The following is a 16,181-nucleotide window of genomic DNA, read 5'->3' on the forward strand; positions in this document are numbered from 1 at the left end:
AAAGAATTCATGGAGATATTTGTGGGCCTATACATCCATCATGTGGACCATTTAGATATTTCATGGTTTTGATTGATGCATCAACTAGATGGTCACATGTTTGTCTAGAAATATTGCATTTGCTAGACTTCTTGCTCAAATAATCAGATTGAGAGCACAATTCCCTGATTATCCAATTAAGACAATTCGGTTAGATAATGCAGGTGAATTTTCATCTCAAGCTTTCAATAGCTATTGCATGTCAATTGGAATTGATATTGAACATCTTGTTGCTCATACACATACTCAAAATGGTTTAGCTGAATCATTTATCAAAAGACTTCAGTTGATTGCTAGACCTTTGCTTATGAAATCAAAATTACCTGTTTCTGCTTGAGGATATGCTATATTGCATGCAGCATTATTAGTTCGGGTTAGACCATCTGCTTATCATAAATATTCTCCCTCGCAACTTGCATTTGGTGAACCACCAAATATTGCTCATCTTCACACTTTTGGTTGTGCTGTGTATGTTCCAATTGCACCCCCACAACGCATTAAGATGGGTACTCAACATAGACTTGGTATATATATTGGTTTTGATTCTCCATCTATCATTAGATACCTTGAACTCCTTATAGGAGATTTGTTTAAGGCATGTTTTGAGGATTGTCATTTTAATGAAACAATCTTCCCATCTTTAGGGGGAGAAAAGTCGGAGCCTGAAGCACGACGTGAAATCACTTTGAATAATTTGCCCTTATCTCAATTTGATCCTCGTACAAATCAATGTGAATTAGAAGTTCAGAGGATTATACACTTGCAAAGTGTTGCAAATTAATTACCAGATGTATTTATTAGACACCAGAAGTGTAGTAAAATCTCATATTCCTGCCGTTAATGCTCCAGCAAGGATTGAGGTCCCAGAAAGACAACTTGCAAATAAAGCAGCGAATGAGTCTGAGGTGAGGATGATAGTGTTATTTTGATGATTAACAAGCAATTATCTAGAGTATGTTATAAGTTAAATCGATACTTAATTTATAAGTCTATTACTCTCAGTATATTTGTATAAATTGATATAGATACATTTCATTGTTTATTTGAATGAATCTAACCTTGAGATGCAGCAAAGTGTGGATTGAGTCGACCCAAAGGATGATTTGGTCGACCCCGGCACATCAAGAAAGCATTTGGCACACTTCTGCAAAAATAGCACAAATGAACAGTGAGTTGGGTCGACCCAAGGAAAGCATGAGTCGACCCAAACATCAAGATCCTCAAACAACTCAGAAAATGGTTCTCTGGATTTACTGAGAGGGTCGATCCAAGATATAGTTGAGTCGACCCAAGCTTGAGTCGACCCAAACCCTGAGTGGGTCGACCCAAAGGCAAGACAGAACAGAAGACAGAAAAGGTTCTCTAGAAACCCTATTAGGGTCGACCCAAGAAGAAGTTGAGTCGACCCAACTGAACCTTGAGTCGACCCAAAGAAAGGTTGGGTCGACCCAAGTGAAGGAAGGCTGAATTGCAAGTTTCTGTGTTTCTGAGAGGGTCGACCCAAGAAATGTTTGAGTCGACCCAAGTGAAAGTTGGGTCGACCCAAGGACAGGTTGAGCCGACCCAAACACGGACAGAAGCATAACGGCTAGTTCTGCATATGTACTTTTTGTCCTTCCAAAAGTGAGTAACGGCTAGTTTTTGAATTCTAACCATTGGGGCTTGTCCAATGGATGTAGGAAACTATTTAAAGTGGCACTATTCATCAGATAGAACATCCTTTCCAAAGAATATCAAAGAGTACACAAGAAAGAGAAAGTGCCCTAATCTTCTTCATCCAAGTGCTTCATTCAAGAATCAAAGAAAGAGGTTGAGCAGATTCAAAGAGTCATCAAGAGCTCCATCCTCCCTTGAAGAGTAAAGCATCCTTGACAAAGAAGAGAGAAGTCACTACAAGCGATAAATACTTTCTAAACTCTTCTTTGTAGATTATATTGTTTTATTCGCTCATCTAGGAGTTTAAATCTTCTTTCTTTAATTGTTAAACTACTTGTAAAGGTTGGTTGTGTTGGGAACCCGCCCATGCCGCTGATATTTCAAAACAAAAATCAGATGGCAGCAGAAAGGGGGGCATGTGCGGGATTAACGTTCATCGCATGAATGTTGTTTCGAGACCTTTCGTAATTAGGTAAGAATTAAAACTTTTAGGAAGATCAGATCTTCACCTTGCGCGGGTAGATGATCACCGCAAATCTAAATTCGTGGTTTTGGAAGATGGTTCGCTTGAAGCCGTTCAAACGTCCGACCTCTACGGATATCCACACGAAGCAGGATCCGATCCAAGCTCTCTATCTCACCGGGGTGCTAGCTCCCTTGCAGAGATAGCTTTGATGGCTGCTGTCCTCTCTTTCAATCAACTCTTGATTGCACTTGAGAGGAGGAAGAAGAAGGATGAAGAAGAGGAAGAAGATCAAAGCCCTTCGCAGCCTTCTTCTCTTCACACGCGTTGAAGCCAAAAGGAGGAAGAAGGGATGTCGCCAAGCTCTCCTTTGCTTGCACCTTGCTTGCGGCTGAACACCAAGGGAAAGGAGAGGGCCACGGCTTGGAGGAAGAGGGATTCAACCTTGAGGGGGGCCGGCCCTAGTCCTCCTTTTAAAGTGAGTGGAGCTCCTAACAATTAGGAGCTCCATGATAACTTACCAAAGAAGGGGCGCCGACCCTAGCTCTTCATGTCGCCCTAGCCAAGTGGAGAGGGGCTGATGTCCCTCTTACTTGGTTAACCTAATCCTCTTCCAAAGAGGATTAGGTGCCTCTCTCATGGTTTAATCCTAATCTAATTAGGATTAGCCAATTTGGGTTCAATCTATGCTAGTCCTAATCCAATTAGGACTTGAATGAACCATGACTCAATTGAACTCTTTAATCCTAATCCAATTAGGAGTCATATTGATTCATTAGATTAATAATTAATTTAGACTTAAGGAATCCTAATCCAATTAGGATGTATTTAATTTTAGTCCTAATCCAATTAGGACTCTATTTGAATCCGAAGTCCTAATCCAATTAAGATTTCTAGGAATCCTACTCCAATTAGGAATCCTATTTTAATTCAAAATTCCTAATCTCATTAGGATTGTAGGAATCCTATTCCAAGTAGGAATCCCAGTCCTACTCCAACTAGGATTCCCAGTCCTAATCCAATTAGGACTCTAGGAATCCTATCCGAAGTAGGATTTGTGTTTAAGTCCAATTGATTAATTCCCTTTGTTCCTTCTTCAACCGAATATCAATCGAATTGATTACTCGTGATTCATAATCACTATTCAACCATCGGATCGGTCAATACTTCTAGTGTGTGTGATCCCATAGGTTCTATTCTGACTGGTAGTGAGATATATTGTGATCTCTATCTCAATATCATTGAAAACTCCTTTCAATGGGTTGGAACGATTCCAACTCAACTCGTTAGGGTTTATCGATCATCAAGATAATCCCTATGAGTCCCACCATCCACCAGTGACACCTAGCAGCATGTAGTGGCTACCCAGCAGAATGGAATGATGAACCTCTAGGTGCAGTTAACATGTGATACAGTCCTACTATCGTGGATCTCTACAGGACGGAGGTCATGGACAACTCGTCAAACCCCATCGTCTGTCATATGTCAAAATTTATTCGACTCGAGTTCGATAGTGGAAAACTCTTTTTCCACTTTATATTACTGCCCTGGCCAAGGTCTTAGAACTCAGTCTAACAAATCACATAGGATCACTCCTCTTCTATCAAGGTCGATAGATTCCTTATAGGTGCATACCCTACTCCTACAGTGAACCTACTGCAGCCAATCTACACTGCATGGATCCATATGGCTAGAGACCATGTATGTGTGCAGTCAAACTACAATAACCTCACTGTGAGTAGCCGAAGCACCGCAGGTCAAAGGACCAGTCACACTACTGCAACATCAAGCAAGTCACTGACGAGTGGATAGACATCCAAGTGACTTCTTGTCTTGGTCACGCTCAGTACCCTTGTTCTCTAACAAGCACCTGCACTATCACTTCAGTATCCCTACACTGTGGACTCAAGTCTCGTCCATCCAGAAGGAAAGTGATATGTGCACTGATCGGATCGATCACCGTCCTCGTGATGATCCATTGATCAGGAGCATTTAGAAATTAATCACCAATGATACATGGCTCAAATTCTCAACTCTTGGGAATATGTATCATCATCTTATTAATTTCTTGGACAATTCATAGACACATAAATAATATGAATGAAAAGATGCCTTTTATTTATTCAATAATAAATAGTCAAGTACAAAATTATGTCCCTAGAATCAACAATGTGTCAGCCAAATTGGCTTCTAGGGCATACATCTAACAGGTTGGTTAGCCCGCAAAACCAACGGAATAGGTTGATTGGTGAACTCGGAAAACCAATTGTAAAGGTTCGTTGGTGAGCCCGTAAAACCAACATAGGTTCGTTGGTGAGTCCGTAAAACCAACATAGGTTTTTGGTGAACCCGGAAAACCAAGGTGTAAAGGTTTTTGGATTATGAGCCCGGAAAATAATCCAACTGTAATCCGCGGGATTATAGTGAATTTCCAAGGGATCGCTTGGGGAGTGGACGTAGGTGCTAAGGAGAGCACCGAACCACTATACTTCTTGTTGTTTGTATTGTGATTTGTTTAAGTTTACTAACTCTTCATTTAACACAAGTAAGATAGTTAAAATTAAAAGAAACCAATTCACCCCCCCTCTTGGCTTGTCACCTTGGGCAACAAGTGGTATCAGAGCAAGGTGCTCCAATAGTACTCATTGATCTCACAATCAAGAGTTAAAGATCATGACAACCCAAGTGGGATGTCTATGAGTGAGGGGCAATCCACAAATAGACCACCTCTATTTAATGGCACAAACTACACATATTGGAAAGCTAGGATGAGGATATTCATTCAAGCTTCAGATTATGAATTAGGGTACATCATTACTAGAGGACCTCACACACCCACACTTAATATAGAGGGCACTATTATACCCAAACCAGAAATGGATTGGAATGAAAGTGATAGAAGATTGGCACAGTTAAATGCTAAAGCTATAAATGTACTTTATTGCTCATTAGATGTAAGTGAATTTAATAGAATATCTACTTGCATCTCTGCTAAAGAAATTTGGGACAAACTTGAGGTCACTCATGAAGGGACCAATCAAGTTAAGGAGTCAAAAATAAACATATTAGTACACAAGTATGAATTGTTTAAAATGGAATCTACTGAGTCCATAACTGATATGTTTACTCGTTTTACTGAAATTATAAATGGGCTTAAGAGTTTGGAAAAGTCTTACACTAACTCTGAATTGGTGCGAAAAATTCTCAGGTCTCTACCAAGAATTTCGGAGGCCAAGGTTACCGCAATTCAGAAAGCTAAGGACCTCAACACACTGCAATTAGAGGAGCTTCTAGGATCACTCATGACCCATGAGTTGACAATGAGGCAAAATTCAGAAGATGAGATTAAGAGAAGAAAGCCCATTGCCCTAAAGACTACCACCCCTAAACAATAAACTGAATCGGAAGATTCAGATGATGATGATGAATTTGATGAAGAAGGGATGGCTATGCTTGGAAGAAAATTCAGAAAATTTATGAGAGGTAAGAATAGATTTTATAGAAAGAAACCCTTCCTCAAAGGTAGCTCAAGCAAAGAAAAGGATAAGGATAAAGAAAAGAAAAAAGAAACTCCTATTTGCTATGAGTGTAACAAACCCGGGCATTATAAGATAGATTGCCCATATTTGAAATGGATGGCAAGAAAACTGAAAAAGAAGAACTTCATGGCTGAATGGAGTGAAAGTGAGGAGTCAAGTTCGGAAGAGGAAGATCATCAAGAGACGGCCCAAATGTGTCATATGGCCAATGACGATGAGGTAGATTCTGAACTTGACTGTGATTTTACTGTTGATGAATTACATGATGCATTCTTAGAACTCATGGAAGAACATAAGAAACTAATCAATAAAAATAAAGTTCTAAAAAAAGAAAATCAATCTCTTATCAAAGATAAGTTAAAACTGTCTCATAACTACGAAACATTAAGTAGAAAACTTATAAATGAAACCAAGAATCTAATTGCTGAAAATATCAAGTTAAAAGAAGATGCTGAAAAATATAAATCCTTGGTAGATAAACTTACACTTAGTTCTACCAAATTAAATATGATTCTTGATAGTCAAAAAGCTGTATATGATAAGGCTGGATTAGGATATAAAACAAATAGGAAACAAAAATTCTTAAAGAACATTTTTGTAAAAGCTAAAAGTGAAAATATTACTTGTCATTCTGCAATAAATTAGGACATAGAGCATATAAATGTAACTATAGAAAGTCCAGTCAAAACAAATTAAGTAATAATCAAAAGATTAAATTCAAAAAAGTTTGGGTTCCAAAAGGAACATCAAGTACTAACCCTAAAGGACTCAACATAGTTTGGGTACCTAAAGCTCTTTCTTGATCTTTATTGTAGGGGTGTCTTGCAGCTGATAAAGTGAAAAAATGATGGTATCTAGATAGCGGCTGTTCAAGACACATGATCGGTGACGTAGATCAATTTGTCACCTTGGAATCAAAGAAGGGTGGAGTAGTAACCTATGGAGACAATGGTAAAGGGCATATCATTGGAAAGGGTAAAATTTTCATTACTCCATCTATTTTTATAGAAAATGTCTTATTAGTTAAGGGATTGAAACATAATCTGCTTAGCATAAGTCAATTTTGTGATAAAGGGTTTAAAGTTACATTTGAAGCATCTGTATGCATAATCACAAATCCTAAAGATAATAGCATTGTACTTGTAGGACAAAGGCAAAGAAATATTTACTTGGTAGATCTTCATGATTTAGGCAAGAAAAATGGATTATGCTTAATTACTAATGAAGAAAAAAAAATGAAACAAGTTGGCTTTGGCATCGTAGACTAGGACATGCTAGTATAGAATTAATCTCAAAACTAGTCAAGAAAGAATTGATAAAGGATGTGCCAAAATTGATTTTTGAAAAGGACAAAATCTGTGGACCATGTTCATTGGGAAAACAAACTAAATCATCTTTCAAATCAAAGAATATAGTATCAACAACTAGGCCTTTTGAACTCATACACATGGATTTATTTGGACCTACTAGAACTGCGAGTCTAGGAGGGAAGAAGTATGAACTAATTATTGTAGATGACTTTTCAAGATATACATGGGTTTCATTTTTGGCACATAAGACTGAAGCATTTTCAGAATTCTTGAAACACTATAATTATATCATAAATGAAAAGAAGCTCACCTTAGTAGCAATTCAAAGTGATCATGGAACTGAATTTGAAAATCAACACTTTGAAGAATTTTGTAATAAAAACGGTATCTCACATCAATTTTCAGCACCTAGAACGCATCAACAAAATGGAGTTGTTGAAAGAAAAAATAGGACATTGGCAGAAATGGCACGCACGATGTTGTGCGAGTCAAATCTTCCAAAGTACTTTTGGGCTGAAGCTATAAACACTGCTTGCCATATTCTAAATTGGGTTTTAATACGATCTATAACCAAGAAAACTCCTTATGAACTTTGGAAGAATAAGAAACCAACCGCTAAATATCTTAGAGTATTTGGATGTAGATGTTTCATTTTAAACAATGGCAAGGAGGATCTAAGTAAATTTGATGCCAAGTCAGATGAAGGTATCTTCTTAGGATACTCCACATCTAGCAGGGCATATAGAGTATTCAATAAAAGAACTCTAGTAGTGGAAGAGTCAGTCAATATTATATTTGATGAGTCTGATAGTGAATCTGCTAGGAAAGAAAATATTGTTGATGATGATACAGGAATTATTGACTTTGAAAAGTTGAATATTAATGACGTGCCAATTCAAGATAAGGGAGATGATTGCGTGCCACCACAATCTCAAAACTTGCCAAAGGAATGGAGGTATGCATATGGACACCCTAAAGACTTAATCATTGGTGATCCATCTCAAGGGGTAAGAACTCGATCATCTCTTAGAAATTTAAATGATTATCTTGCTTTTGTTTCACAATTAGAACCTAAGACTTATGAAGAAGCTGAAAAAAATACTAATTGGATAAATGCCATGCAAGAAGAATTAAATCAATTTAAAAGAAGTAATGTATGGACATTAACTGAAAGACCAAAGCATAACTCAGTAATTGGAACAAAATGGATATTTAGAAATAAATTAGATGAAAATGGATTAGTTATAAGAAATAAGGCTAGACTTGTAGCTAAGAGATACAATCAAGAAGAAGGAATAGATTTTGATGAAACATTTGCTCCTGTAGCTAGATTAGAGGCGATTAGATTACTTCTAGCATTTGCATGTTTCATGGATTTTAAATTGTATCAAATGGATGTGAAGAGTGCATTCTTAAATAGTTTTATTGAGGAGGAAGTATATGTAGAACAACCTCCTGGTTTTGAGAATCATGAATTGTCAAATCATGTGTTTAGACTACATAAGGCATTATATGGATTAAAGCAAGCACCTAGGGCTTGGTATGATCGATTAAGCAAATTTCTGCTTAATAATAATTTTAGTAGAGGAAATGTAGATAAAATACTATTTCTCAAAAGAAAGGACAAAAATCTATTAGTGGTACAAATATATGTAGATGACATAATCTTTGGTGCCACAAATGATACTCTTTGCAAGAAATTTGCTGATTTAATGCATGAAGAATTCGAAATGAGTTTGATGGGAGAACTGAGTTTCTTTCTAGGATTACAAATCAAACAAACTAAAGAAGGTATTTTCATTCATCAAACTAAGTATACAAAGGAAATACTAAAGAAGTTTGGGAATGAAAATCATAAGGGAGTAGGCACTCCAATGAATCCTACTAGTAAGCTAGACAAAGATGAAAAAGAGAAGAGTATTGATATTAAGCTTTATAGAGGACTAATTAGATCCTTGCTCTACCTTACTGCTAGTAGACTCGACATCGTATTTAGTGTAGGAATATGTGCTAGATACCAATCGGATCCTAAGGAGTCACATTTAAGTGCTGTTAAAAGAATCCTTAGATATTTAAGAGGAACTACCAATATAGGATTATGGTACTCAAGAGACTCCTGTCTAGATTTGCTTGCATATTCAGATGCTGATTTTGCCAGATGCAAATTAGATAGGAAGAGCACAAGTGGCACATATCAATTCTTAGGAAATAATTTAGTATCATGGTTTAGCAAAAAGCAGAATTCAGTGGCATTGTCCACAGCTGAAGCTGAATATATAGCTGCTGGTAGTTGTTGTGCTCAAGTACTATGGCTTAAGCAACAACTAGAGGACTATGGAGTTAAGCTAGATAATATTCCTATTAAGTGTGATAATACTAGTGTCATCAATCTCACTAAAAATCCAGTTCATCATTCTAAAGCCAAACACATAGAAATAAGGTATCATTTTATTAGGGATCATGTGCAAAATGGAAACATATGTATTGAACATATATGCATTGAAAAACAATTAGCCGACATATTTACAAAACCCTTGAGTGAAGATAGATTCTGCACGCTAAGGAGGGAATTAGGCATATGTGATCCTTTTTATTGAAGAAATATAAAAGGAAGCAAGTAGTCTCATGATACATTCCTTCAATTTCAAAAAACCCATGAAACATGAGTCATACTTGTTATCTATAGATTCCTTACTCATGTATCATTATCCCAGAAAGAATTTATAAGGATTGGAAGCAAGAAAAATTTTTAGAAGCAAAAAGGAAGAGAAAAGAAAAATTCTGCACTTGGGTCGACCCAACCCAGAATAGGGTCGACCCAACGTTGAGTCGACCCAAGAAATTTCTTGAGTCGACCCAACGTTGGGACCCCACTGTTAAAAGGGGGACCCGAGAGCACTATTAGGGCACTGTTTGCCCTTGTCCTCTTCTGAATACTCTAATCCCCACTCTCCAAACTCCTCCAAACTCCTCCAAACAGTAGATTACCTTAAGATCTTGGAGAAATGGGACCCAAAAGAGCCGTAGCCAAGAGATCCGGAAGAGTCTCACGGATCCAACGTGAGGAAAGGCAATCTACGGAGCCATCTACAGTGTCTCCACAACGTGAGGCACGTGCGGAGCCACCTCCTCCTCCTTCCCCCTCAGTTATACTTGCAAGATTTGCGGGGAGACCGGTTACAACGGGGAGAAGGATCCATTCCGAGTTCTTTGATCAAGAAGGGTTTAGGTTGAGGGAATGGATCCAAAGGCAAGGTTGAGAGTATCTTTGCTCCCTAGATGTGATGATCTACCCCAGATTAGTTCGGGAGTTCTATGCCTTCCTTAAAACTGGAATGGGAGTGCTTGTTTAGGAAGTTCGAGGAGTAAGGGTTCGAGTTTCCGAGGAGAGTTTGAGTGAGCTACTTCATCTTCCCTGCGAAGGAGCCACTCCGAAAAAGCCAGAAAACAAGATGAGAGCTCTGCAGTTGATTATGGAAAATGAGGACTTTGACTTCTCAGAAAAGGTAATAGCAAGCTCTTTATCTGCTGAAATGAGATTATTGCTCAGTATCATAAATAGAATTTTATTTCCAAAGAGCGGGAGATTCGATCTCATCACAGAGCGAGATCTAGTAGTGATGGAGTATATTATTCAGGGTATTCCCCTGAATCTCCCGGCCATGATACTGAAGCAGATGAGAAAAGTGATCTGCAACTCCAGAGTATCACTACCTTATGGTATGATACTCACGTTGATTTTTCGACAGCACGGTATATCTGTCGAGGGGGAGGCATCCAGGAGTCTGCTTCATACTGACACATACACTGCACGGACACTTATACGCATGGGATATGAGAAAGTGAACGGGCAGTGGATTAATACTGGAGCAGAGATTCAGGGTGAGGCACCAGAGGGTGATGCACCAGATCATGGAGACCCTATCCCTGAGGATGAGGAGCATATAGATCATCCTACTGCACCTTCGGAGGCTGGACCACCGTCATCTGTTCCTCCGAGAGATACAGATGAGTTCTGGAGTAGGATGACTGAGATCATGTCAGCTCAGGCGAGGACTATCACTGACGGGCTGACGAGCAGATTAGATAGTATGTCAGCTCAGGCGAGGACTATTACTGATGGGCTGACGAGCCGACTGGACATCATGTCTACTGAGATCAGTGATCTGAGGCAGCAGATAGGAGCACTCCGGAGAGAGAGAGACCCATGGACCATCTATGCCACAGGCTGCTGAGTTAGAGATATCGGCACAGAGTCATCCAGCTCGTCGTGCTCCACGCCAGACACAGTCTCACCAGGCCCGACCTCCCCTCGCCACGTACACTAGGAGGATGAGGACTAGATCCCAGCCATTAGATACTCCCTAGGCTGATATTAGCATTTCTGTTTAGAGCCTAGGCTAGATATCTATTTCTCATATGTATTTTGCTTTTATCATGTATCTTTAAACTTTGATTAAGGAACATTGTATTTGTTTTTGTTTTTGGGCATGAATGTACTAAAATGTTCCTATTTTGATCAATGAAGTTTGAATGTTTGTTATTTATTGTGTCTTTTCCCATGCATCTATTTGATGATAACAAAAAGGGGGAGAAGTAAAGAAAGAGTAATAAGGGGAGAAGTAAAGATAGAGTGATAAGAGGAGAAGTAAAGAAAGAAGGAGAAATAACGAAATAACTTGTAAAACAAATTGAAAATCATATAGGAAAGCATATACATCCAAGGGAGAGCAATTTGCAACAATGAAAATGATCAAGTCAAAAATTTCTATCAAATTTCAGAATTTGGCACATAGAATTTCAGAATTTGGCACGCACCTTTCACACCTCGATACATAACCTGAAATTCATGTTTTATCTCAAATTTTTGGAGTTTCATCTTTAATGAATTATAAATGAAAGGGGGAGCAATTCAAAAAGTCAAATTGGCAACATTTGAATGATATAGGGGGAGACTTCACTCTTATATATGAAAAGCTGAAATTCAGCAAGCTAAGCCCTTTCAAAAACTGATTTTAAGATAAGTATCAATAGGCTCATACTCTTTATTTTGTAATCATCAAAAAGGGGGAGATTGAGGATGATAGTGTTATTTTGATGATTAACAAGCAATTATCTAGAGTATGTTATAAGTTAAATCGATACTTCATTTATAAGTCTATTACTCTCAGTATATTTGTATAAATTGATATAGATACATTTCATTGTTTATTTGAATGAATCTAACCTTGAGATGCAGCAAAGTGTGGATTGAGTCGACCCAAAGGATGATTGGGTCGACCCCGGCACATCAAGAAAGCATTTGGCACACTTCTGCAAAAATAGCACAAATGAACAGTGAGTTGGGTCGACCCAAGGAAAGCATGAGTTGACCCAAACATTAAGATCCTCAAACAACTCAGAAAATGGTTCTCTGGATTTACTGAGAGGGTCGACCCAAGATATAGTTGAGTCGACCCAAGCTTGAGTCGACCCAAACCTTGAGTGGGTCGACCCAAAGGCAAGACAGAATAGAAGACAGAAAAGATTCTCTGGAAACCCTGTTAGGGTCGACCCAAGAAGAAGTTGAGTCGACCCAACTGAACCTTGAGTCGACCCAAAGAAAGGTTGGGTCGACCCAAGTAAAGGAAGGCTGAATTGCAAGTTTCTGTGTTTCTGAGAGGGTTGACCCAAGGAATGTTTGAGTCGACCCAAGTGAAAGTTGGGTCGACCCAAGGACAGGTTGAGCCGACCCAAACACGGGCAGAAGTATAACGGCTAGTTCTGCATATGTACTTTTTGTCCTTCCAAAAGTGAGTAACGGCTAGTTTTTGAATTCTAACCATTGGGGCTTGTCCAATGGATGTAGGAAACTATTTAAAGTGGCACTATTCATCAGATAGAACATTCTTTCCAAAGAATATCAAAGAGTACACAAGAAAGAGAAAGTGCCATAATCTTCTTCATCCAAGTGCTTTATTCAAGAATCAAAGAAAGGGGTTGAGCAGATTCAAAGAGTCATCAAGAGCTCCATCCTCCCTTGAAGAGTGAAGCATCCTTGACAAAGAAGAGAGAAGTCACTACAAGCGATAAATACTTTCTAAACTCTTCTTTGTAGATTATATTGTTTTATTTGCTCATCTAGGAGTTTAAATCTTCTTTTTTTAATTGTTAAACTACTTGTAAAGGTTGGTTGGTTAGCCCGCAAAACCAACAGAATAGGTTGATTGGTGAACCCGGAAAACCAATTGTAAAGGTTCGTTGGTGAGCCAAACCAACATAGGTTCGTTGGTGAGCCCGTAAAACCAACATAGGTTTTTGGTGAACCCGGAAAACCAAGGTGTAAAGGTTTTTGGATTGTGAGCCCAGAAAACAATCCAACTGTAATCCGCGGGATTATAGTGAATTCCCAAGGGGTCGCTTGGGGAGTGGACGTAGGTGCTAAGGAGAGCACCGAACCACTATACTTCTTGTTGTTTGTATTGTGATTTGTTTAAGTTTACTAACTCTTCATTTAACACAAGTAAGATAGTTAAAATTAAAAAGAAACCAATTCACCCCCCCCCCCCCCCCTCTTGGCTTGTCACCTTGGGCAACATGAGGCACGCCTAAAGCATGGAAGACCTATTGGATCGAAAGATAAGAATCTCCGAAAGAGAAAAGTACAAAGAAAAGAAACTAGCACTCCTGAAGAGGCCATACCTATAAAATAGACCATAAAATTTGGTGCTCCTAAAGAGACCATAATTCCCATTTTAAAATCTCCAGAAATACAACCTCCTGAAGAGTTATCCCCTGAAGAGGAAGATATACCTGAAAATAATGAGATCTCAAAACATTACATAAGTACAGGAGAAATATGGGATAGAAATGAAACCATTGTCGACAATATATTGTCATTTAAAGTGGCTCTTGACATTACTAGAAGTAATGTTAGCATTACCAAAGGTAATTAGGAAAGTGAGCCAAAGACCGTCGAAGAATGCCGACGTAGAAATGATAGGCCAAAATGGAAAGAAGCTATTGAGGTTGAATTAAGCTCATTAGCAAAAAGAAAAGTTTTTGGACCTGTAGTCCAAACACCTAAAGGTGTAATGCCCGTTGGATATAAGTGGGTATTTGTATGGAAGCGTAATGAAAATAATGAAATTGTGTGATATAAAGCATGACTTGTTGCACAAGGTTTTCTGCAGAAATCTGGGGTTGATTATGAAGAAACTTATTCCTCCGTTATGGATGCAATTACATTCAGGTTTTTGATTAGCTTGGTAGTTACAGAAAAATTAGATATGCGGCTGATGGATGTGGTCACTGCATATTTATATGGATCATTGGATCATGATATATATATGAAAATTCCTAAAGGATATAAAATGCCCAAAGCATGTAATTCAAGTCCCGAAGCATGTATTCTATCAAGCTTCAAAGATCTTTATATGGGTTGAAGCAATCCGGACGCATATGGTATAATCGCCTTAACGAATATTTACTGAAGGAGGGACTTGAGAATAATCCTATATGCCCATGTGTTTTCATTAAAAGTTAGAATCCGGATTTGCTATTGTTGCGAGCTCACAAGAACCGCCACTTATTTGAAAAATGAGTTTGAAATGAAAGATCTTGGAAAAACAAAATTTTGTTTCGGTCTACAACTCGAGCATTTTCCAAATAGAATCTTTGTTCATCAGTCAACATATATAGAAAAAGTCCTGAAGCACTTTTATATGGATAAAGCTCATCCTTTGAGTATCCCAATGGTTGTTCGATCACTTGATGTGAAGAAAGACCCATTTCGTCCTCCTGAAAGGATGAAGAAATTCTTGATTCTGAAGTACCATATTTGAGTGCTATTGGTGCGTTAATATATCTTGCAAATTGCACTCGACCTGATATAGCCTTTGCAGTTAACTTATTGGCAAGATTCAGTTCTACTCCAACCCGAAGACATTGGAATAGGATCAAGCATATACTTCGTTACCTTCGTAGGACAACTAATATGGGATTGTTTTATCTTAATAGATCAAACTCACAATTGATTGGATATGCAGATGCTGGCTATCTATCTGATCCACACAGGGGTCGATCTCAAACAGGATATTTGTTTACTTGTGGAGGTACTGCTATATCATGGAAATCTGTGAAGCAAAAATTATCTGCTACTTCTTCGAACCACTCGAAAATTATTGCTATCCATGAGGCAAGTCGGGAATGTATTTGGCTGAGATGAGTAATTCAGCATATTCGAGAAAAGTGTGGTCTATCCACAATCAATGATAGCCCAACAGTTTTGCATGAAGATAATGCTACTTGCATCACCCAGATTAGAGGAGGCTATATTAAAAGTGACAGAACGAAGCATATTTCACCTAAGTTCTTTTAAACTCATGAACTCCAGAAGAAAGGTGATATTGACGTCAAACAAATACGGTCAAGTGAAAATCTGGCAAATTTATTCACCAAGGCATTGGAAACTGCAATATTTAAGAAGATTGTGCATAACATTGGAATGCGACAACTTAAAGACCTTTGATCATGCACTTTTCAGGGGGAGTCAAGGACTTGAAGTTTTGTACCGATTGTACTCTTTTTCCTTCGTTAAGGTTTTGTCTCACTGGGTTTACCTTTGCAAGGTTTTAATGAGGCAATCCTAAAGCACTTGATGGTACACAAGAATACTGTACTCTTTTTCCTTCGCTATTGGTTTTTTCCTACCGGGTTTTTTCTCGGCAAGGTTTTAACGAGGCATGTTCTTGGTGTGTGGTCATCCAAGGGGGAGTGTTATGGATCCACCATATTTAGATGGATGACCACTTAGCTTTCACCTCTTGAGTTTCCCCACCTCTTGGGTTTTCTATCTTTTGTAACTCCTAGATGTGCCCGTTATCCCTTGGGGATGTCTACATTCATCCACCTTTTTATCTTCTCTTGTCCTTTAGGTGTGTTGTGATTATGACCATTATATCTCCTTATTATAACCCTAGGCCTATAAAAGGGTACCTAGAGGAGGATGAAATGTACACAAGTGAAAAGAAAAAGAAAGGCATAAAAAGAAATGAGAAATACTATTAGTTCCTTAAGAACTAATTTTCTACAATTTCTACATCTTGTTTGTTTTCTTTTCTCTAATCTCTTTATTCTTTATTTTACAACAATTTTGTGGTTAAAATGTCCTGCATTTTTTTTTTGAGCGGGTGC

Source organism: Phoenix dactylifera, chromosome 9, assembly GCF_051530095.1.
Source record: "Phoenix dactylifera cultivar Ajwa chromosome 9, Ajwa_hap1_PhDact_Kaust_v1.1, whole genome shotgun sequence".
Classification (NCBI taxonomy): Eukaryota; Viridiplantae; Streptophyta; class Magnoliopsida; order Arecales; family Arecaceae; genus Phoenix; species Phoenix dactylifera.